Source organism: Triticum aestivum, chromosome 2A, assembly GCF_018294505.1.
Source record: "Triticum aestivum cultivar Chinese Spring chromosome 2A, IWGSC CS RefSeq v2.1, whole genome shotgun sequence".
NCBI classification, from domain to species: Eukaryota; Viridiplantae; Streptophyta; class Magnoliopsida; order Poales; family Poaceae; genus Triticum; species Triticum aestivum.
Genome location: NC_057797.1, coordinates 22,560,386 through 22,582,704, shown reverse-complemented (window position 1 = coordinate 22,582,704; position 22,319 = coordinate 22,560,386). Strand labels below are relative to the sequence as shown.

Genomic DNA, 22,319 nt, shown 5'->3' with positions numbered 1-22,319 from the left:
AAATAAGACCACGACCATGGCTACTCTCCAAGCTCTCTCCTCCGCCCTCGTCCTCCTGCTCGTCGTGCAGCACGCTGGAGGGCGAGGGCGAGCACGCTGGAGGACACGTGCAGGCTCGTCGCCACCGCCTCCTGGGAGGCAGCGCACGACTACGACTTCTGCGTGAAGACGCTGGGGGCGGACCCGGCGAGTGCGACGACCGACGAGCTCGGTTTGGTCGTCATCGCGGTGAGGATCGTCGGGGCTACCGCCAAGGCCACCGGCGACCGCATCGCCCAGCTGCAGGTCGTCGAGACGTCGCCCCGGCGGCGGCTGGTCCTGTACGAGTGCGCCAAGGACTACGCCTTGACCGTGCGCCAGCTGGGGCGCGCCGCCAGGGACTTTGCCGTGGGCGGGGACGAGGACCTGCTGACGAAGGCGGCCACCCTGCTGGAGCAGGTTTGTGGCACGCCGACGCGCTGCGACAAGGCGTTCGTCTTCCAGGCCCGTGAGAGGACGCCGCTGACTGACGCAGACCACGAGCTCAACGACGTGACCGTGCTGGCGTTGAAAATCTTGCGGCATTGCTTAAACAACGGGGCAAAATGAGCAAGTAGCACGAGGCCTTCTTCTACCTCCGGAATAAAATGATCATCTTTCCGGACAGCAAAACTTGTGATGTGCAACAAATATAATAATAATTACTTTGCAAAATTTCCAATGGAGATTGTAGAACGCGGTGATCTTATCAGTATTTAATTATTTCAAAAATGACGCTGAAGATTTTCTCTAATTCACAAGAGTTCATTCAGATCAGGCGAGGAAGGTTACTGTACGAGTTCACTGAAAATTAGCTTTTTGATTGAGGGTTCTGTGATTCTCCAGCTACATGTCTTGTGTTACCTTTCTCTGAATCTTCTTTTCATTATGTAACCTCTCTGGGCTTTACAAAAAAGACGTTCTCATAACTAAATGTCTTTCTTGTGATTCTGATAGGCCCACCTACGACACATGCATGTACACCATGTTTCTCTATTGTAATTTAATTTTATATTTAGATACAACAACAACAACAACAACAACAAAGCCTTTAGTCTCAAACAAGTTGGGGTAGGCTAGAGGTGAAACCCATAAGATCTCGCAACCAACTCATGGTTGTGGCACATGGATAGCAAGCTTCCACGCACCCCTGTCCATAGCTAGCTCTTTGGTGATACTCCAATCCTTTAGGTCTCTCTTAACGGACTCCTCCCATGTGAAATTCGGTCTACCCTACCCTCTCTTGACATTCTCCACACGCTTTAGCCGTCCGCTATGCACTGGAGCTTCTGGAGGCCTGCGCTGAATATGCCCAAACCATCTCAGACGATGTTGGACAAGCTTCTCCTCAATTGGTGCTACCCCAACTCTATCTCGTATATCATCATTCCGGACTCAATCCTTCCTCGTGTGGCCACACATCCATCTCAACATACGCATCTCCGCCACATCTAACTGTTGAACATGTCGCCTTTTAGTCGGCCAACACTCTACGCCATACAACACTGCGGGTCGAACCGCCGTCCTGTAGAACTTGCCTTTTAGCTTTTGTGGCACTCTCTTGTCACAGAGAATGCCAGAAGCTTGGCGCCACTTCATCCATCTGGCTTTGATTCGATGGTTCACATCTTCATCAATACCCCCATCCTCCTGCAACATTGACCCCAAATACCGAAAGGTGTCCTTCCGAGGTACCACCTGGCCATCAAGGCTAACCTCCTCCTCCTCACACCTAGTAGTACTGAAACCGCACATCATGTACTCGGTTTTAGTTCTACTAAGCCTAAACCCTTTCGATTCCAAGGTTTGTCTCCATAACTCTAACTTCCTATTTACCCCCGTCCGACTATCATCAACTAGCACCACATCATCCGCAAAGAGCATACACCATGGGATATCTCCTTGTATATCCCTTGTGACCTCATCCATCACCAATGCAAAAAGATAAGGGCTCAAAGCTGACCCCTGATGCAGTCCTATCTTAATCGGGAAGTCATCGGTGTCGACATCACTTGTTCGAACACTTGTCACAACATTATCGTGCATGTCCTTGATAAGGGTAATGTACTTTGCTGGGACTTTGTGTTTCTCCAAGACCCACCACATGACATTCCGCGGTATCTTATCATAGGCCTTCTCCAAGTCAATGAACACCATATGCAAGTCCTTCTTTTGCTCCCTATATCTCTCCATAAGTTGTCGTACCAAGAAAATTGCTTCCATGGTTGACCTCCCAGGCATGAAACCAAACTGATTTTTGGTCACGCTTGTCATTCTTCTTAAGCGGTGCTCAATGACTCTCTCCCATAGCTTCATTGTATGGCTCATCAGCTTAATTCCACGGTAATTAGTACAACTGTGAACATCCCCCTTGTTCTTGAAGATTGGTACTAATATACTCCTTCTCCATTCTTCTGGCATCTTGTTTGCCCGAAAAATGCGGTTGAAAAGCTTGGTTAGCCATACTATTGCTATGTCCCCGAGACCTTTCCACACCTCAATGGGGATACAATCAGGGCCCATCGCCTTGCCTCCTTTCATCCTTTTTAAAACCTCCTTCACCTCAGACTCCTGGATTCGCCGCACAAAACGCATGCTGGTCTCATCAAAGGAGTCGTGCAGTTCAATGGTAGAACTCTCATTCTCCCCATTGAACAGCTTGTCGAAGTACTCCCGCCATCTATGCTTAATCTCCTCGTCCTTCACCAAGAGTTGGCCTGCTCCGTCCTTGATGCATTTGACTTGGCCAATGTCCCTCGTCTTCCTCTCTCGGATCTTGGCCATCTTATAGATGACCCTTTCACCTTCCTTCGTGCCTAACCGTTGGTAGAGGTCCTCATATGCCCGACCCCTTGCTTCACCAAGAGCTCGCTTTGCGGCCTTCTTCGCCATCTTGTACTTCTCTATGTTGTCTGCACTCCTATCCAAGTATAGGCGTCTGAAGCAATCTTTCTTCTCTTTAATCGCCTTCTGGACGTCATCATTCCACCACCAGGTATCCTTATCTTCGCTTCTCCTTCCCCTGGACACTCCAAACTCCTCCGAGGCCACCTTACAAATGCAAGTCGCCATCTTCATCCACACATTGTCCGCATCCCCCCCTTCCTCCCAAGGGCCCTCCTTAATGACCCTCTCCTTGAACACCTGAGCTACCTCCCCCTTGAGCTTCCACCACTTCGTTCTAGCGACTTTGGCACGCTTATCTCACTGGACACGAATCCAAAAGCGGAAGTCAGCAACCACCAGCTTATGCTGGGGTACAACACTCTCTCCAGGTATCACCTTACAGTCTAGGAACGCACGCCTATCTTCTCTTCTCGAGAGGATGAAATCAATCTGGCTAGAGTGTTGGCCACTACTAAAAGTCACCAGATGTGATTCTCTCTTTCTAAAGAGGGTGTTAGCTACAATCATGTTGTAGGCTAGAGCAAAGCTTAAGACATCTTCTCATTCTTGATTCCTGATGCCATAGCCAAAGCCACCATGCGCCCCTTCAAAACCTGTGTTAGATGTACTCACGTGGCCATTGAGGTCTCCTCCTATGAAGAGCTTCTCACCAATCGGTACACTCCTAACCATGTCTTCCAAGCCTTCCCAGAACTCCCTCTTGGTGTTCTCATTGTGGCCTACTTGCGGGGCATACACGCTGATAACATTGAGAACCAAGTCCTCAACTACCAGATTGACCAGGATAATCCGGTCTCCACGTCTCTTGACGTCTACCACTCCATACTTGAGGCTCTTGTTGATCAAGATGCCTACGCCATTTCTGTTTGCAGCCGTCCCCGTGTACCACAGCTTGAAGCCGGTATCCTCCACCTCCTTCGCCTTCTGTCCTCTCCATTTTATATTTAGATGTTACAAAAAAAATTAATTACATGTTACATAAAAGAGTTCCGGGTTCACTCAGAGAAATAATTACTTTGCAGGTATACATTTCCTAAAAGAGACTAATGTGCTCAGAGCGCACTTTCAGTGCACGGCGGCATTGGCGCACTTTATCCATGCCGTGCGCTACATGCATCGTGATTGGTCCAATGTGCCCCATGCTCTAATATATCAGCAATACGCGAGGCATATACTGCATGGAGGTGGTACGTTTAACTCACTTTACTGTCCAACTGCCCCCCTTCGTCGGGTACTTGTTCCACGGTTGCTCGTACCGGATGTGAAACCTGGCACATGTCTGCTTTGCATGCGGCGTGTGATATGGCCCAACCAAGACCTGGTACATGTTTTGGGACGCGCATTTGTTGGCTTGGACCCATTCCCGGCTAGCAGCTAAAAAAATCACATACTGCACGGCGGCGGGGGGGGGGGGGGGGGAGGGGGCTCGGGGATACATCTGGATCGACATGGAGAGTCAGCTAAGGTGAAGTGTTAAGAACTTATTTGTTCTTGGTTGGATTTTGTTTTTTTCTATCCTGATTTCTATTTCGAATACTTAGATCGACAGGCGACGAGACAACGCAGCCCCCGGAGCACACCAAGTCGTGGGCGTCTCCGCCACCCTCGCCGCCCGACCAGAGCCAATTGCTACACCTAGGAGCCCACAACGACAGCAAAAGCCTAGGTACAGAGCCACCAAACTACGCTATATACACAACCCACACATGGATCTGGGCCCCCTCACCTCACGACGCCGACGAGAGCAGCGGAAGCTAGGGGACCTGACGAGATCGACGGCGGGAGCCCAGGTGCTGAGGTCGCCAAACGAGTCGCCAAAACGGAGAGTTAAATGGTGCATGCATCAGCCAACCCATTAATTGAATATGTACGAAAAGAATGCATGGAATTTCTTGTGTAGGAAAACATTCAAATCCTCCTGACCTGTGTGGTGACTAGTGCTATTGTCCTAGTGACGATTAGCACTGGTGGAATGTGCATGAGATGGAAATTAAAACCAAGTCATAAAGTGCTGCATTGTATGCCAAAACCTTGCTCTTCGCTAATGACTATTACAACTTGCATTGTGTTGATTAAAAAGAACATGGATCTGTCTTAAACGGTACATTGAGAGTTTCATAAAACTTGACTACTGCCTTCAGACTCATTAAGCGTGGTTCGCCATGACGAATTGTACATTAAGAGTTTGAAAAAGAAATTGCATCGCCTAGTCTGCAAACAAAAAAGAAATTTATTGCATGCTCGAGTGACAAGACGGCCGAGTGTGGTAGGACAGGCTAACAAGGGACAAATTGTGCTGAGTGTGGTACTTGTTGCAACCATTTCCAGATTTTGTCATACTAAGGGGATGGATCGGGGAACATTTGCTACTACTAGTGAACGAATCCAGGACCAAACAATGTGCTTTACCCGTGATATACTGCATGATGTAAAAGAACCGCTACGCTGTTATACATTGGTTCATAATTGCGCTATGGCGATCCACATACAAACGAGTGGTGCCGATAAGCATACCACTGGACGCCGTGCACCAAAGAAGTTTTTCGCTGATGTGCTGAACTTTCCGGAATTCCGATTAGTCGCTAATATAACCTTTTATCCTTTTGTTGAAATGTTCGAAGGAATTTCCCTTATTTTAGGTTTTCAACTTGAGAAGTTTAATACTTTTGGAGTGGAACCATCCACATATATAATATTATTCTCAAAAATTCATTATGAGGTAAAATCATTATATACATAATGTTTCATGTATTTTTTATGTGAGTAGGGCCAGCTTATTGTATGATTAATAAGACATTTTTGTGTAGTCCACCATTTATTTTATTATGTTTGTATAAACAAGATGTTTTTTTGTTATTTGGCCTCACAAATGTTATTTCTTGAACATCAACCGGCAGAGAACATGAACAATGATAGTGATTAGAAAGGAAGGAGCCGAGTATGCCACACACTGATACGATGGTTTCCCCTGTGTTCTCTTTGGTAATCCACTTCGTCACTTACTCAAATTGTTTACTGGTGAGCTAACAAAACGGTATTGTGTCTTCCCTCTTTCTTTGTAAGTGAATGATTTCAGGTTCTTGGGCATTATTCAACTGCTATATTTGTGGAAAAAAATGTACTAAACTTGTGAGATGGATTGATTAATGGGCAGTGGAATGGGATTAGGGCTCGCAATTTACAAACAATGAGTTGCAACTACAAAGAATGGATTGATTAATGGGCAGTGGAATGCGATTAGGGCTCTGCATAGTTATGAGTTGCAACTACAAAGAATGGATTGATTAATGGGTAGTAGAATGGGATTAGGGCTCTGCACAATTGTGAGTTGCAATACAAAGAATGGATTGATTAATTGGTAGTGGAATGGGATTAGGGATCGCAATTTACAAACAACTAAAAAACGCTAAAAGTAACAAAAATATGAGTCGCACTTGGGTACGTGGTTGAAAAGAAAATGAATCATTGAAATGCTTCTGCCTCCCAAAGAGACCTACTCGTATTTTCATCGAAGGGAAAATGTTCCAGAATCTGGGGGTTTCATCCCATATTTGCTTGAATGCAAATGTTTTAACTATTATGTGTATATAAATGAGAGACGCATCTCATTACCTCCACATTTGTTGGCAGGTCAATGTTTCTGGATAGGGTGCTATTCAATTCTAACTGATTTAACATAAACATTTTGGCTAAAAAAAGGTTAAACAATTGACAATATTGCAACATATGCATGAGGATAATATTTGTGCCCCGTTGAAATGCACGAGCAATTATCTAGGATGATGGAACCTAACAAATTGTCAAATTTGGAGGGAACACCGGATGGATTTGGAGCGGGCTGACAACAAAGTGAAGTAATAATAATAGACTGACCGAAGAGCTGAAATTGAGGGGCTCGTGATAGATCCAATTGTTGGACCGTGGTAACGCACGGGCGTTCTACTAGTTTTCATTAATAGATCTATTTCCCCTCAATCTCTGGATAATTCTTTGGGGCGTGCTACGCGTCGGCCGGCGGATCTTTTTAAAAGATCCGTCGGGTTCTGAGCCGTCGAATCTGACATGATCTCGCGGCCGAGCATCTTCCTCGCTTTTATAACAGAAGTCGTGTTGTGAGAACCCTTTTGCAACATAGGTCTTGTTGCATAAACATCGTCGCGTAGCACAACACTAGCACACTTGCGGGAACTGTTGTTATGGCGGCACCAGCAGTTGTGACTGAGCTCGAGGAGGCAACAACCATGGATGCTTGTCCACGCCGGTGCTCCCTCGGGAGGGCGGGGTGACGGCAGACGCTGCTCCCCGTGGATGCGGACGCTAGTGCTTCCGATACGGCGGACGCGACTTGAGGACTTGGGGCGGCTACAGATGGAACATGCGTCCTGCGAGGATGAGATCTCGGAGAAAGAGAGGAAAATGTCTGGGAGAAGACAACGGAGGTTTTTGAAGATAATGTAAGGGGCACATGGCTGGTTGGGTCTAGTAAAAACATATGTGAACGTGTGCGGTAGGATCAGATGGGATCCAATGCTGTGTGGGCGGCGGAACGCTGTCCGTGATCGGTGAATGGTTTCTCTAAACTTTTTTACCATTTGTTAATTACATTTGTCAAAATTTTATTGTGGATATGTCTACGTCTCAGTCCAAGTCTCAGTCAAGTGATATAGTACAAGGAGAAAAAGAAAAAAAATGAAGATTTTCCTTTTTTGCATGAATCTTCATGCAAGATCAAAAGAATATAGTATCGATTGAGTGATATAGTACAAGGAGAAAAAGAAAAAAATAAAGATTTTTCCTTTTTTGCATGAATCTTCATGCAAGATCAAAAGAATATAGTATCGATTGAGACGTAACAAAGTCTCAGTCGACGGAGTACTTGGCAAAGCTGTTTTATTATACATTCAATTTTGTTCAATGTGATTGTAACTACTAGTAAAAGAGTTTCACGTTGATGCATGAGCAACGAATGGAAACGTTTGAAACCATAAACACAACCAAATTTACAGCGCCACCATCTAATTACTCCTAGTCTTACAGTATATATAGGTCGAGTCGAGACTCGAGAGAGAAACAAATCAGACGACGACCATGGCTCCTCTCCAAGCTCTCTCCTTCATCCTCCTCCTCCTGCTCGTCGTGCAGCACGCGCGCACGGCGAGGGCGAGCACGCTGGAGGACACGTGTAGGCTCGTCGCCACCGCCTCCTGGGAGGCCGCGCACGACTACGACTTCTGCGTGAAGACGCTGGGGGCGGACCCGGCGAGCGTGACGGCCGACGAGCTCGGCCTGGTCGTCATCGCGGTGAGGATCGCCGGTGCGACCGCCAAGGCCACCGGCGACCGCATCGCCCAGCTGCAGGCCGTCGAGACGTCGCCCCGGCGGCGGCTGGTCCTGAACGAGTGCGCCAAGGACTGCGCCTTGACCGTGCGCCGGCTGGGGCGCGCCGCCGGAGACTTCGCCACGGGCGGGGACGAGGACCGGCTGACGGAGGCGGCCACCCTGCTGGAGCAGGTTCGTGGCACGCCGGTGCGCTGCGACAAGGCGTTCATCTTCAGGGCCGGCGAGAGGACGCCCCTGACCCACGCCGTCCACGAGCTCAACGACGTGACCATGCTGGCGTTGAAAATCTTGCGGCATTGCTTAAACAACGGGGCAAAATGAGCAAGTAGCACGAGGCCTTCTTCTACCTCCGGAAGAAAATGATCATCTTTCCGGACAGCAAAACTTGTGATGTGCAACAAATATAATAATAATAACTTTGCAAAATTTCCAATGGAGATTGTAGAACGTTGTGGCCTTTTTATCAGTATTTATTTATTTCAAAAATGACGCTGAAGATTTTCTCTGATTCACAAGAGTTCATTCAGATCAGGCAAGGAATGTTACCGTTCGATTTTCACTGACAATTAGCTTTTCTATTGAGGGTTCTGTGATTCTCCAGCTACATGTCTTGTGTTACCTTTCTCTGAATCTTCTTTTCAGTATGTAACCTCTCTGGCCTTTACAAAAAAGACGTTCTCATAACTACATGTCTTTCTTGTGATTCTGATAGGCCCACCTACGACACATGCGTGTACACCATGTTTCTCTACTGTAATTTAATGTTACTTCCTCCGGTCCTTTTTAGTCTGCATATAAGTTTTGTCCGAAGTCAAAATACTTCTACTTTGACCATACTTATAGAAAAAAGTATCAACATGCCCAGTGGCAAATCGATACGGTTAGATTCATTATGAAATGTAGTTTCATAATATATCTATTTGATATTGTAGATGTTGACAGTTTTTAGTATAATTTTGGTCAAACATTACAAAGTTTGACTTGACACAAATCTAATACGCGGAGTAAAAAGGACCGGAGGGAGTACCAGGTAGGAAATGCGACTTGCCGCACCCGACAACGATGCTGTCGGGTATAGTCATATCCAATCTGGTAATACAGCCATTGAATCGTATATATCAAGTTTATATTATACACATTTTGTACATAGCAATTGGTCCAGGAAATAACAAAAGGCTTCAGTCCAAAAGCAAGCCATATTGATGGCAGCATTGGTAAGCTCAATCAGACACAAATAATGGATCGGCAATCGAAGGGAGCATCAAAAGGCTCAACAAATTACACAACATGGCCAGCTAACTATTTAAGAAACAGTCGCCAACAAATATATAGTTAAACAACATCCACACGGAGTAGAAATTATGTAGTCGTCAATTGCGCATTACGTACTGCCCTATTGCATCCCGTGAGGTAGAATGACATTTTATCCAAGAATTAAGATCAAGCATGCAAGCATTACTGGAAAACATGGTAAACAAAAAAGTTCATATAGAGATGGTATTCCTTCAGGGAAGAGTTGTCATGATATGCAAGTAATAGACATGCAAAAACTGATCACTCAGGAGCAAGAGCCTATGCACCAGTTCACAATACATAAAAATGGTAGTAGATCTTAGATTCTTGGATAATATACACAAGCATAACACTTCATGACATGATAACTTGTAGTGCGACAATTCCACTTGCAGTGATTCATATCAATAACCCAACACCAAAAAAAAACATCCAACACCATTGCTCAAACCCAACATTTCATCCTCTCATTTCAAAGTTAAATACAAGATTGCACAAATAGTTTATAGTTGTACAAATCCAGCGTGAATAAATCATTCTTGTCTAATCCAACATTCACTGAACAAACAAAGTAAAGAGGACATGGGAGAGCTAGCACAGAGAGCCATCACCGACATTTAAGGAAGAGACAGAGGCCACAACTCCTTCAACACGGCCACGTGCGTCCGCCTTTGAGCAATGTCATCCCCATCTATGTATCCTAGATGTTGGGAATGGGAAAGCAATTATATGTGGACATTCAAAGGTATATCGCAGAGAGAGTGGTGATGATAAACAGGGCATGTACAATTTTAAAGGAGAATATATATATAGTAGTAACGCATCACTGAGATTTACATTCACCAAGCCATAAGGACAAACACAAAATAATTAAAGGATGGCATTTTTATGCAAGGTGAGCAAGGCTTGAGCAGTGCATCTGCTGACATTTACCAAGTAGAAAGGATACTACATAATTCTTAGAGCAAGGCATTCCTACAAAAGGAACATTTACACATAATCTCAAGAAGAGAGCATTTTATAAATGCATTTATCTTCAACATCATAAAACTATGATTTGTTAGAAGACGGGGAACACAAAAATTAATATGCCTGATACAAATTGCACAGGGTGTCGTGAATTAAGTATGACTAAAAAATTAGAGGGAATCAAAAGGAACATGGGTTGTTAGTTGGTGTTAGTTTTTTTTGTAAAGAAAGAGTGCCCTCAACCTCCAAATCAATCGATGAGCGCCTGAAAAATCCTTCAAGCGATTAAAGAAATCATAAGCATAGTACTGAAATTTCATTTTCTTGACATCTTGATTGAGAAAATGAGTATGCAGCTCATGATAAGTTTGGTTGCAGGAGATACCTCACCACTGCGCCAAAATTGAGCCGCCTCTTCTTGCCATTGAGCAGCACCTTGCTGGTATGGAGCACATTCCTCGCCAGCCTCCCTACAATGAACGCACAAATAATTTAATTTTACTACTAAAATAGCCAAATTTGTCGTTGGCTGGATCGAAATGGTCAGTCTTATAACGCAAGAAAAAAGTCAGTGAAAGGTTTCCTTTAACTTGTACTACGACACAGGATATACACAGATGCAAGCATATATGAGATGCATGCTAGTTATCTTACACAAATAAAAATATTGCATCTACATATTTTATACATTTACTGAGATTACAAAACTGAACTCCGCAATCCAAAGTATACATCCCAGGGACATAGTTAGGCACTGATGCTAATCCACCATCCAATGGTCATGCCACAACGCAATACAAATGCAGTTTTGGGTTGCAACTTACAGCAGTATGCTCAAAGATAGTACTCACACTTTCAAGTTGCAACCTGTGATATGTGAGATGAGACAGAAACAAAAGCAAACAAACAACGACCAGCTCGACCAAGGGTTGAGCTTTAGGAAAAGCAAGATATGCACATTAGAAATCAAAATCCCAACCTTCGCTAGCTCAGCCACCAAACAAAGTTTAAGTAGAGAAGATAATATAATCATAATATTAGCATGCTGACTGTACAATTTTTAAAGCAACAGAGAGGTACTTTGTTTCAATAGTTCATTCAGTTCTTGGACCATCTGAGTAAACATATCTAACAGCAATGTTATAATATTTATATATATATACCCACATTCTGTACTCCTATGAGAATCTTGTTAGATGGTAAGCTCGCATGGTTATTTCAGTAAAATTTTGTGGCCATTGCCCCTCTACCTAGACCAGCTGGTGTAATATATGTAGATGTAGAGAGAGAGAGAGAGAGAGAGAGCCACGAAACAAAAAGAAAACAAAGAATAATAAAGTAAATTAGTACACCTTTCATTAATAGGTCCAGCTAGCCTTTTGTCTCAATAATGACAGATCGAGAAAATTTGATCAAAAGGATAACAAAAATGGATTGTCACGAAAGTGTAAGGAGAAAGTTGGTGCCCATGGTTCATTACAGATCGAGATGAGGAGGCGAGCCAATCGGGAGCGAGATGGAGCAAAATTCAGAGTATATATGCTCTAGTGTTCAGGACAAGTTATCAGAGGTTGGGATTAGCATGTAAGCAAACAATTTAACAAAGAGAGGTAGAAGATAAGAAAATTTATCACATGTGTATAATTTAAATGCTGGGGGCATGGACAATTTAGCCTCATGATTGATACAGCTTCAAGTCCAGCTAGTCTTCATTGCCAGCAGCCAAACACTTCATCATGCTCCTCTATTCCCTACCATTCATCATGCTCCAACATTTTTATTCACCTTGCCATCGCAGCTCCCTGATAGAATCATGTATTGAGTGTTGCAGTGTTTATTCAGTATTAACAATAACATCGCATAACATTATTCAGTGAAAAAAGAATAGTAGCAAAAGAAAAAATTTAGCAAAAATAGTTAGTATGTGAGTTTGTCTTCTCCTAGCTGGAACATCATTGAACCATTTTTTAAAATAAGTCAAAAGTTCTAAAAAATAATCGTCACCTGGCTTATGTTTGTGAGTTTTCCTTCTCTGAGCTGGAACATCATTAGCATTATAAAGCCCTCACATCCCTGCAGGACAGCGAAAAAGAAAAGATCGGAGGATTAGGTAAAAGTTTAATTTCATAGGATCAACATATAAAGGAAAGCACCGATAGGCTATCATATAATTAAACTCTAATCACAATCAAAGCTACTATATATGCCAACAGCCCTACAGACAGTGGTAATGCAATCAAGAGATACTGGGTGACATAAACACACTAAGATACTGAGTGCCATAAACACACTAAGATACTGGGTGCATCCAAATGAAGAAGAAACCACCAACTTCAGAAGTTTAGCGAAGCATGATCATATCCAACATTAGCACTACAGTCTCTTTATGTGGATATATAACTATGCGAATGAGTTCCAAGGAATCAAACAACACATGAATTCTTAAAATTAAGGAAACAGAACACCACCTTAATCAAGCTACATGAGTATTATTTCCATTTTATTAGAAGCATAAATTAGTTGAGAACCTTGTCATCCATGTAATATAAATATTAATTATGCAATTCGGAACTAAAGTGAGTTGAAACCTAGGCCCTGTTTGTTTGGGCTTTTGCTTCTGCTTTTGCAGCTTTTCCATTTTGACAAAGAAGCCATAAAAGCTACTAAATAGGTGCTTTTGGAGCTTTTGGAGCTTTTGTTGAATAAATATAACAATATTTGGCTCCAAAAGCACCTATGTAGGAGCTTTTGTGGCTTTTTGGCCAACATGAAAAAGCTGCGAAAGCAGAAGCAAAAGCCCAAACAAACAGGGCCCTAGATATTTTAGCTGCTACCATCAATCATATTTGAGTGAGAAAAAAGGATTGATATGCATAACAGTTTCCAAAACAGAAAGTAAAGAGCACATTAATAATTAGCAGATTTTGCCAAAATGAAACCTACAATGATTGCCATTGGGCAAGACATGAACAATCCAGATATACTACCAATATATCTAAAGAAAATGGAACGCCATCAAATAAAAAAAAAAAGGTTCATGCAGTGGTGGAGCTTGGTAAGATCCTTTGGTGTGTATGGGGGGATACAAAATAGAGATGTTTAGGGGGACCAAAAGACTTTATTTCTCCTAATCGTCTCCTCTAAACAAAAAACTTTCACATATTTTAACCAGGCTAGGGGGCCATGCAGCTACCAACGTAGCTCCGCCAGAGGGTGTGTGCTCTCATTTTTTGTCTGTTGCATCTCACATTATAAAAATCGAATGATTTGTACAAAATAAAAACACTCATATTAATAAGCATTTTTCTGTCCTCTTTTCTTACCCGCCTTCAGAAAGGATCAAAGAGAAAATAGCCAAACCTAGTTAATGTGGACACTAAAGAATAAGCATTATGTAGATCAATAATGCCTAGATATCAAGCACACAATCATTCACGCCATCTGAGAGAATATCTAAAAGGCTAAAACGAAATCTTTCAAAGTTTAAAGCCTAAACTGAATCACCATCAGACAGTCACGTTGTTCAGAGCATCTAAAACATACTCCCTCTGTACAAAAATACGCTTTTGTAGGCTAGTTTAGCCTACAAAAGCGTCTTATATTTTGGTAAAGAGGTAGTACCTTATATTGTAGACATTAAGCAAAGGCAAATTATATTAGGACGTGCAGTCCAAAGATAGTAATTTGTATACATTAATATTTTTTGACGATGAGTAAACGACTAGTATATTATATTAAAAGAAGAAAATCGTGAGCTCCTCCATTAAAGAAACTTGCTCTTCTGTCACCGCATTCCTCATATGATACACAGTTACCCTCCAATGACTGAACCTGAAGCCCCAAATGCTTACAGGAAAGATAATACCTGAGGAAATAGGAACTGCAGCATCCATCCGTTGCTTCCTCTCAATTTCCATCAAACAGTAGCTTCCTCTGAATGAATAAACACAAATCACAGCAAAGTTGACCCTGGAATAACAACAATGCGTGAAGCAACAATAGTTAGCAAAGGAAGGGAGAAGCTAGTAACAATCTAAAGGTACCATGCAACACTCACCACCATAAGGAAATCTTGCTCTTTATTACAGACTGTGTTCTGTGTGACCTATGCATCTTATCCTCTCATGAGCATTTTGTCAGACATAACATCTCATGGTTAATTCAGTAAAAATTTGTGGGCATTAATCAATCATATATATCAGCAGCGACAAAAGAGATATGCACCTTATCTCCTCTACTCCTCTACTTGGACCTGCTAGGGGTAGTACAGATGCAGCAGTGTGCAACAGTGTGAGGGGCTGCCAACTGAAGATCAACAAAAGATTCATTTCAAATTTACTTGTAAGACAATTATGTTGCAGAAGTAATGTGTGCACAAATCACAAAATACAACTTCTTTAGCTATTTCACCTTAGCAATAACAGGCCTAGCCATGGAAGTCCCAAGGAGATACTTCCACTCTCTCTTCTTCCTACCCCATCTCCCTCTCTGTCTCCTCTTTCTCCCAGATCTCGCTGTTGGTGGCATCTTATAGGCACATACACAAATGAATCTGCACAAAGAAGGGAATTCTAGGGATTAAATTATTGGGCCTATAAGAATCATAGTGACTATCAAATTCATTTCCTACAAAGCAAGCATGAACAAATTAAATCGAGGAAGAGCAAGAGGAAGTACGTAAATCAAATCAAAGAAGAGCAAGAAGATGAAATCAAAGATGAGCAAGAGGAAGGGCGTTTGCACTCACTGGGGTCTTACCTTGACGAACTGCAAAGCAACTTCATGGCATTGGCGTCGGTCTCCTGTTCCCAGTGTGGATTTGACTGCTGCCATGGCTGGCTGTTCTCCCTCTCCTCTTGTGACGACGGCAAGGGAGGAGGGATCCATACCACCCTCCTCCTCCTCCTCCTCGAGCAGGACAATGCTGGCGCCCTCCTGTCGTCACCTCCACGCCCATGGCGACCTGCAGAAAATTAAAGGAAGAGAAGGTGAGGTAAGGTCCTCCTCTCCCGATAGCAGATCGAGATGTAGAAAACCAACGAATGGGATGCGGGTCAGATTCATACCTCCCTTGTCGACGTGTTGGAGTGTTGTAGCTCCTTCCCTGTCAGAGGCGCGTACGGTCGCTATGGCCATGAGCTAGGGTTCCGGACGCGAGGAGTGACAGACGGACGGCAGCTTGGCCACCATGGCAGCGGATCAGCGGAGGTTGGAGGGGGCGAAGGAGTAGGTGAGAAGAGGTAGTGGAAGGAGGATGCGGTGGTGGCAGAGGACGATGGCCGCGGTCTGTGCGTGTCTCGACGGCGGCGGGCCGGAGTTGCAGGATAGGAGGGGTTCGTGGGTGGCAGGGCGGGCTAGCTCAGCGGCGGGCCGGAGTTGCAGGAGAGGAGGGGGTCGTGGGCGGCGGGGTGGGCGAGCTCGGCGGCGGGAAAGGCAGTAGGAGGGCCAGCTTATTGTATGATTAATAAGACATTTTGTGTAGTTCACCATTTATTTTATTATGTCTGTATAAACAAAGATTTCTTTTTTGTTATTTGGCCTCACAAATGTTCTTTCTTGAACAACAACCAGCAGAGAACATGAACAACGATAGTGATGAGAAAGGAAGGAGCCGAGTATGCCACACACTGATACGATGGTTTCCCCTGTGTTCTCTTTGGTAATCCACTTCATCACTGACTCAAATTGTTTACTGGTGAGCTAACAAGACGGTATTGTTTACGATGGTTTCCCTCTTTCTTTGTAAGTGAATGATTTCATGTTCTTGGGCATTATTCAACTGCTATACTTGTGGGAAAAAATGTACTAAACTTGTGAGATGGATTGATTCATGGGCAGTGGAATGGGATTAGGGCTCGCAATTTACAAACAATGAGTTGCGACTGCAAAGAATGGATTGATTAATGGGCAGTGGAATGGGATTAGGGCTCTGCATAGTTATGAGTTGCAACTACAAAGAATGGATTGATTAATGGGTAGTAGAATGGGATTAGGGCTATGCACAATTATGAGTTGCAACTACAAAGAATGGATTGATTAATGGGTAGTGAAATGGGATTAGGGATCGCAATTTACAAACAACTCAAAAACGCTAAAAGTAACAAAAATATGAGTCGCACTTGGGTACGTGGTTGAAAAGAAAATGAATCATTGAAATGCTTCTGCCTCCCAAAGAGGCCTACCCAAATTTTCATCGAAGGGAAAATGTTCTAGAATCTGGGGGTTTCATCACCTGCTACTGTAACTGTTGTGTGTAAACATGAGAGGTGCGCCTCTCATTACATCCCATATTTGCTTGAATGCAAATGTTTTAACTATTGTGCGTATCTTACATTCTTAAGAAGTTGATCCCCACTAATTCCAATTCTCTCAACATGCAGCCCGTCCACATCATCATCTATGTTGGAAGGGAGAGAGGGATTTGGTGGAATAGTTGTTATATTGCTTGAGCCTCGTGGGCATATATATAGGAGTACATGATCTACTTGGAGTACAAGGCAAGCCAGAATAATTCCTAGTCTAACCTATGTTTCCTAATACAATCACGTTACTCAACATCCCCCCGCAGTCACAACGGTAGCGACGCAGACGGTGAGACTGGAGAAGAATCCGAAGGCAAGCCGACGGACACCCCCCCCACAGTCGTAACGGTCGACGCATCGCGGAGTCGTGGCTGGAGTGGAAACCAACGAGGTTGCTCAAGTAAGGCGGTAGCCCTTTGTGCCGTTTGTCGATGTAGCCGAGAGCGTGGGTGGTGGAGCCGTGGTCGAGGTAGCCGTGCGAAGAATGCCGTGGTCGATGTCGAGTCGGGGTAGCCGGTGTCGAGGAAGTCGCCGTGGAGCCGCGGGCGCAAGGGGGCGCCGAGTTAGCAAGGGCGCAGTGGTGTCGAAGTAGTGGTGCGCCGGGAAGGAGATGTTGTTGACGACGCGTCGCGGCGGGTTTGCCAAGCCCGGGGATACATCGTGGACGAAGGCACGCACCGGTGTTGCCAGCACCGGGCATGCGTAGACGGACGAAGACGAAGTTGACGAAGCGCCGACCAGGCTTGCCAGGCCCGGGGACACGTCGTGGATGAAGGCACGCATCGGTGTTGCCAGCACCGGGCATGCGTAGACTGGGACCTGCACGAGCTGTACGCCATGTCGAAGAAGTCGGAGAGGCCAGCAGAGAAGGACTCGACGACGGTTGCGGCGCCAATCGGCGCGGCGCCAATGTCGCTCGCGGTTGTCGGAGTAGATGAAGCGGTCGGGGTAGATGACGGCGACGCTGGCGACGAGCTGGTGCTGGACGAAGACGATGGAGGTGGCGGGCGGCGGCGGCGGCTACGGCGGTAGCGGCGGCGGCGGCCAAAGAAGAGCGGCGGCGGCGGCCTTACGGCGGCGGCGGCGGCTAGGTTAGTAGTGCGGCGGCGGTGCTCGAAGTAGGCGATAGAACCCGACAGCGTGACGAAGACCGGCGCGGACGGTGGCGTTCCCGCGCCAAGGAAGACGGCGCGGCGCATACCACGGGAGGTCGACGCATGGTGCCGGCGGAGTGGACCGCGGGCCGCGGCGCTATGGCCCGAAAAGGCGACGCAGCGGCGGCAGGCGGGTCGGGGCGACGACGGAAGACCTCAGGGCAGCGGCAGGGACCGCGGGCCGCGACGCTGCGGCCCGAAGGGGCGACGCAACGGCGGTTCGCGAGTCGGTGCAACCGCGGGAACGGCCTCGTGACGGCGGCGTGGACCGCGTGCCACGCTCGCTACGGCCCGACGGGGCGACGCAGTGGCGGCGCGAGGGTCGGTGCAGCCACGGGGACGGTCTGGAGCGGACGGCCCCGGGGCGGCGGTGGACCGCGGGCCGCAGCACTACGGCCCGAGGGGGCGACGCAGCGGTGACGCGGGTCGGTGCAGCCGTGAGGAGAACCACGTGGCGGCGGCGCTGCGGCCCGACGGGGCGACGCAGTGGCAGCCCAATGCTCGATCGGTGGAGAGGCGCGCTGAACTCGGGGACGACCTTCACGGGACCCGCGGAGGCGCGCGTAACCGACGGGCCAGGTCGGTCGCGCGGCGTAGATGAGGCGGATCGCGGCGGCGAGCGGGTGATCAAACCGATCGCGCGCGAGGTTGGGGACGCCGCTCGATGGAGACGGGGTGGCGGCGGAGTCCGAGATGAAGCCGGCGACGGCGGGCGGCAGGGCGGCTATGATTGGCCGCCGCATGGCGCGAGGCCGCCGGGTCGGGGTGATGCAGGAGTCCCGGTCACTTCATCTCTTCATTATTTGTTTCTTCTCCAGGCTCACATAGCATCCTTGCTGGCATATTTCCCCCCGATGGTTTTTTACCAGCGCGTCGCGACCTCAAGCCACCATCCACTATGTACTTTCAGTTAATTCCCACTATCCCACACGTTCCATAAGATTAATTGAGGAGGCATTTGAGCGGCCGGCCGGAGTAGTGACGTCGCCCATATTCAGAAGCCTATCCCGATGGTTCCTCTTCATCTTCCCTGAATCAATATATCTCCACAAAATTTGCCTTCAAGGCTTCGAATAAAAACAGTTTTCCTTCACATCCTCGCCCCGATGTACTTCACGAGGCGACTTCTCCCTAGCGGCGTCTGTGTATGAAGATGTGGCAGCGGCTTGAGGGAATCAGGCGGCGGAGGCCTGGGGACGACGGGGCGGTTCCCTCACCTCACGGAAAATTGAGTGTGCTCTTCCTCCCTCCCCTCTCGAGACTTGCGGCAGCTACGGAGCGTGGGCACACATCAGCAGCGAATGGAGGCCTTTAGCACCGGATCAAGGTGAGTCCATCTCCTGCTCTCTCTCTCTCTCTCTCTCTCTCTCTCTCTCTCTCTCTCTCTCTCTAGATCCCTAGATCCCTCTGGATGGTCTGTGTGCTCCGCGCCGGCCATGTGTGCGACTGGGAAGGAACAATCAAACCTAGGTGGATGTGACTGGATGGCTGGAGGCCTTCGCCGCCCACCCACACATCGGCACCACCTCCCGTGTCGTCTGCAACTCCGTTTCCTGCCGATTAGTTCTCCTGTCTGTTGGTATCAGTCAGTTCGTTACTTCATCATCAGGCCAACAGTCATCACTATAGATGGAGCATTCAGCTGTACTTTCCACAGCCACTGATTCCACCGCGCAGGTCATACGGTGCCTTGTATCTGTGAAATGATTTATTTCATCTGATTTCGGTCAATTTGGCTGGTTTCTCCAAACTGTTTCTTGCAGGAATTGTCATAATGGAATGTGAAATACTTGGACAAGTTTGCGTTTGTCTTAATGATATGCGAGTCCAGGAGGACCACCCGCGAGGTCTTATTCGAGCTGAAGTTCTGCATATGTCCATTCAAGCAGTTGATTTCTGTAATTGACGACAACTATGCCTGTTTGGGTTGTCATCTCAACAATCCTTCCAACAGTATTTGGATATGCTCGCCTTAAATTCCAATATGTGGTTTCTGTAATTGACATGTATGCCTGTTTGGATCATCTCAACAATCCTTGCAGCAGTAATGAGTTTTTTTGGTGTGTGTTGTTCGCTGGCCGGGTGAGCATGCGTGTGTGGTGTGTGCCGTCCGGGTGTGCGTGCATGCACCGGCCGGTTGTGCTGGTGTTACTCTCTCCGAGATGATTCCAAGGGCACTGTACTATTCCTTCTCCTTTGATTGCAGGTGCACAAAAGTGGGGCCATCAACCAGGAGCTAGGCGGCAGTGGACTGGAGATTCTCTCTGTTAATTCGGTCTCTCTCTCAATATGTTTCTCTCTCTACTCTCTGTGTTAACTCTCTCTCCCTCTCTCTCTCTCTCTCTGTTAATCCTCTATGAAGAATCAACAAATTGTGAATTTCAGACTTTGTGTGAAAGCAACGGGTTCAGTGGGCATGCGTGACTGTATCCTACTGGTGCATTTAATCTATGTAATTGAGCTACTTTTGGCACTCGAAGTGAGTGATTGTTAAGAACAAGTTGCATAATGACAGTATTTTATTTTCTTTCTGTAGAGTTTTGTTATCCAATGCACAGAATTAGTCAGAAGAGGGAGCTTTCTGATGCAGGTACAACTAGACACTATATGTATATTTAGAAGATCAAAGCCGTAAGGTTCTATCGGGACTAATGACATTTGTTTATTTCCTGTTGTGGGATTGACTAAAGTAAATGTACATGGGTGTTAGGATGCAGATTGCGCACAATCAAGACTTGGGGTTGTAGCTATGTGTTCAAGTTTTAGCTGCAGCTTGATAGTTTATTCCACTTGCAGAGATAGTGGAGATGGTAGCATATATTGAAAAGGTTTAACCATTCTCCTTCGGATTGTTTGTCTATTGTCCAATCTTTGAATGATATAAGTTGAAGGTTTGATCTTACTTACCTATCTATCATTCTAAAGTATGTTCAAATAAGAATCATTTAGTCATCGTTTTGTCGTTTTAGGAGAGTCAGTTGATATGTAAAACATCAACTTTAGGCAATATTTTCCGCAGCAACGCGCGGGGTATCATCTAGTATAAATGAGAGACGCATCTCATTACCTCCATATTTGTTGGCAGGTTAATGTTTCTGGATAGGGTGCTATTCAATTCTAACTGATTTAACATAAACATTTTGGCTAAAAAAAGGTTACACAATTGACAATATTGCAACATATGCATGCGGATAATATTTGTGCCCCGTTGAAATGCACGAGCAATTATCTAGATGATGGGACTTAACAAATTGTCAAATTTGGAGGGAACACCAGATTGATTTGGAGCGGGCTGACAACAAAGTGAAGTAATAATAATAGAGTGCCCGAAGAGCTGAATTGAGGGGCTCGTGATAGATCCATTATTTGTTGGCTCGTGGCAACGCACGGCGTTCTACTAGTTTTCATTAATAGATCTATTTCCCCTCAATCTCTGGCTAATTCCTTGGGGTGTGCTACGCGTCGGCCGGCGGATCTTTTTAAAAAATCCGTCGGGTTCTGAGCCGTCGAATCTGACATGATCTCACGGCCGAGTGTCTTCCTCGCTTTTGTAACAGAAGTCGTGTTGTGAGAACCCTTTTGCAACATAGGTCTTGTTGCATAAACGTTGTCGCGTAGCACAACACTAGCACACTTGAGGGAACTGTTGTTATGACGGCACCAGCGGTTGTGACTGAGCTCGAGGAGGCAACAACCATGCATGCTTGTCCACGCAGGTGCTCCCTCGGGAGGGCGGGGCGACGGCAGACGCTGCTCCCCGTGGATGCGGACGCCAGTGCTCCCGATACGGCGGACGCGACTTGAGGACTTGGGGCGGCTACAGATGGAACATGCGTCCTGCGAGGATGAGAGCTCGAAGAAAGAGAGGGAAATGGCTGGGAGAAGACAACGGAGGTTTTTGAAGATAAGGTAAGGGGCACATGGCTGGTTGGGGCTAGTAAAAACATATGTGAACATGTGCGGTAGGATCAGATGGGATCCAATGCTATGTGGACAGCGGAACGCTGTCCGTGATCGGTGAATAGTTTCTCTATTTTTTTTACCATTTGTTAATTACATTTGTCAAAATTTTATTGTAGATGTGGCTATGTCTCAGTCGACTGAGAAGTCTCAGTCAGTGATGTAGTACAAGAAGAAAAAGAAAAAAATGAAGATGATTTTTCCTTTTTTGCATGAATCTCCATGAAAATGGAAGATCAAAAGAATATAGTATCGATTGAGACGTAACGCATGTCTCAGTCGACGGAGTACTTAGTAAAACTGTTTTATTACACATTCAATTTTGTTCAATGTGATTTTAACTACTAAAAGAGTTTCACTTTGATGCATGAGCAAC

The 22,319-nt window shown here is 45.9% G+C and overlaps 2 pseudogenes; both read left to right on the top strand.

The window, feature by feature from the left end:
* The first annotated feature begins 16 nt into the window (after positions 1 to 16).
* On the top strand, positions 17 to 505 carry LOC123191376 (putative invertase inhibitor; annotated as a pseudogene).
* Positions 506 to 8,013: 7,508 nt separating this feature from the next.
* On the top strand, positions 8,014 to 8,503 carry LOC123191375 (putative invertase inhibitor; annotated as a pseudogene).
* Positions 8,504 to 22,319: the final 13,816 nt, after the last annotated feature.